This window comes from Sinocyclocheilus rhinocerous, unplaced genomic scaffold (assembly GCF_001515625.1).
Source record: "Sinocyclocheilus rhinocerous isolate Xijiao unplaced genomic scaffold, SAMN03320098_v1.1 scaffold264, whole genome shotgun sequence".
NCBI lineage: Eukaryota > Metazoa > Chordata > Actinopteri > Cypriniformes > Cyprinidae > Sinocyclocheilus > Sinocyclocheilus rhinocerous.
In genome coordinates, this window is record NW_015644837.1 from 423,190 (window position 1) to 426,015 (window position 2,826).

Sequence of the window (2,826 nt, forward strand, 5' to 3'; positions counted from 1 at the left end):
TAGTTTTTGTTTTCCTTTGATTTAGAAGTGGCGATGCTAAACGCTAAGCGTGCCAGGCTACTGACTGGATCGTCCCAAACGCACAGACAAAAGCAAATTGCTTCATTCTCATTCCCTGGAACGCAACCAAACAGCGAATATCCCGCTACCTGTCCGTTTTGATTGCTTTCAGAGACGGAGCGAAACAAGAAGCTGTTCTAGCACATTTAAAACAAAAAAAAAACACTTTTTGAGACGACGCCAGAATACTTCTGAAGCATCGCTCGAAACCGGGCGGAATAAAAAGTTCTGGCTTTGTACCGCAGTCTAATTGCGGCACTTTCTCAATCGGCGTCGGCCGTACTCCAGAGCGGGAGCGAGGACCGTCCTGACCCCCGCGTGAACTCATCAGATGAAATGAACTTGCTCAGCGAGCTGGAGAAGACAAAGCAGACACGAGCGGGAATTTATATATATATTCAGTTAATGTTTATTTTATTTTAAATAATAACTTTTTTTATTTAATTTAATTTTTTTAGTTAATGATAACAACCCTCGACTTTCACCTAATGGATGAATTGACGCTTCATGAATTAGAGACCCAAACACATCTAGAGACTTGACTGGACTGCTGGACTAGTAGGAAACAACCCAGAATATCTAGCAATCACACAGCAGTGTGATAAAACATGCAACCACAGTGTTTGCAACGTCAAGGTCATGGGTTTGACTTCCAGGGAATGCATTCTGATAAAATGCATTGTAAATTGCCTCGGATCAAATTTAATAAATGCAAATTTAAAATCCACTCAAATTAAATAATGGCATGCTCGCAACATGCTTTTGCATGACATTCTGCAACACAAAATTCATTCACACAATGTCTGCATCTCCACCATACACGCGCTTTAGAACAAACTACTCATCACAGGTAGCGTTTCAATTATTTCCCTTCCCATAATGCAATGCATAATGCTGTATTTTTTAAGTTAAGATGCCAGTGGCCCGAATGCAAGGAAAGCGGCCCATATGAGGAGAAAGCAGCAGTTTGGGCCCATTGAAAGGCCTGTGATTTATTGATGCACAGCTACTTGAAAGTCACATCCTTCTCATGGCAGCCGTCCAAACGCACGGCCAGATATATTTACAGTATTATTGGGGTGCGAAATCTATTCCGCTATCCTTTTAAATGGTAAAACGCCTCCTGTCATCTCTTCCCAAGCTTAGCTCAGTCGCGCAACAGAGCCCACCTTAAACAGCCGTTCGTGGCGCTGACTTTAAATTACCTTCGATTGAGCATTTTGATGAAGCCCTGTGCTTCTTCACACGACGCCGGAGAGGCAGTCATCAGTCGAGCACATTTTCATGATTGACTGAGGAGGAGGGGTGGAGGAAAACCGGCTGAAGTGAACGCTTCTGAGAATTGGATTGTGAAATTTAGATGTACAGTAACAGATGGCCGACCTTGCAGAAATCAAGAATAGTTTTTGTTTTCCTTTGATTTAGAAGTGGCGATGCTAAACGCTAAGCGTGCCAGGCTACTGACTGGATCGTCCCGAACGCACAGACAAAAGCAAATTGCTTCGTTCTCATTCCCTGGAACGCAACCAAACAGCGAAAATCCCGCTACCTGTCCGTTTTGATTGCTTTCAGAGATGGAGCGAACAAGAGGCTGTTCTAGCGTTCTTTGAGACAATGCCAGAATACTTCCGAAGCATCGCTCAAAACCGGGCGGAATAAAAAGTTCTGGCATTGTAGCGCAGTCTAACTACGGCGCTTTTTCAATCGGCTTCAGCCGTGTTCCCGAGGACCGTCCTGACCCCCGCGTGAACTCATCAGATGAAATGAACTTGCTCAGCGAGCTGGAGAAGACAAAGCAGACGCGAGCGGGAATTAATACTGAGCATGTGCGGCACGCAGCCATATTCATATACAATTATACTTTTAGTTAATATTTTGAATAATTTTTGTTTAACTTTATCTCTTTATTTTATTATTATTATTTTTTATGTTCTAGTTTAATTTGAATGATAACAGTTTTAGTAGTTTTGTTTGTATTGCGAGCGGGAATTAATACTGAGCATGTGCGGCACGCAGCCATCAGCTTGACCCTGGGCAGCTCACGAGACGCTTCGGTAAATGAAAGGCATCGCTGTCGTCCTTTAATGCGGCGGATTATGGAGTGTGTGCGATCGAGGCGTGCCTGTGTTTAGTGATTTGTGTGTTTTGTTTTATGAAGAGGTCATTTAAAATTTTATGTATACCTTATGGCAGGCCAGTTTCGTGTGTTCAAGTCATGTGACGCGCTGCGCTTCGAACCCATTCATCCCGTTGAGGTCATAAACGCCAATGCAGCAGACAAACTGTATGCGTATTTACACTAAACAAGATGTGTTTGAATACTCAAGCATCCCACCATTTACATAGTCAATAATAACCAGTCAATATGCATCTTTAAAGGAATGCACCAGGCTAACTTGAGAATCAACTGCATTTGAGGCAGTGCTTTGAATGGTTCCTAAGTTTAATAAGTTAACTAAGGTATTTACAATGAAAGTGCACAGAACCAGGGACCGGTTGAATAAACTCAAAGTCACTGAGACTATGTCTTCAGAACTAGTCTGACCAACTAGCAGTTATTCAAATCTTACTTTTAGGATTCAAAATAGACCAATCTATGTTTCTGTGTAACTGGCTTCAAAACGTTATGTCCAGTCTTGAAGAAAAAAAAAAAGACTTGTGACTTGTAACAACTTGTGAGTCTAAGCATTTTATGCAAACGGCACAGGTAGTAAATATTAAAATACACACACATTCGGAAAAAAAAAAAAAAAAAGTATAACACAA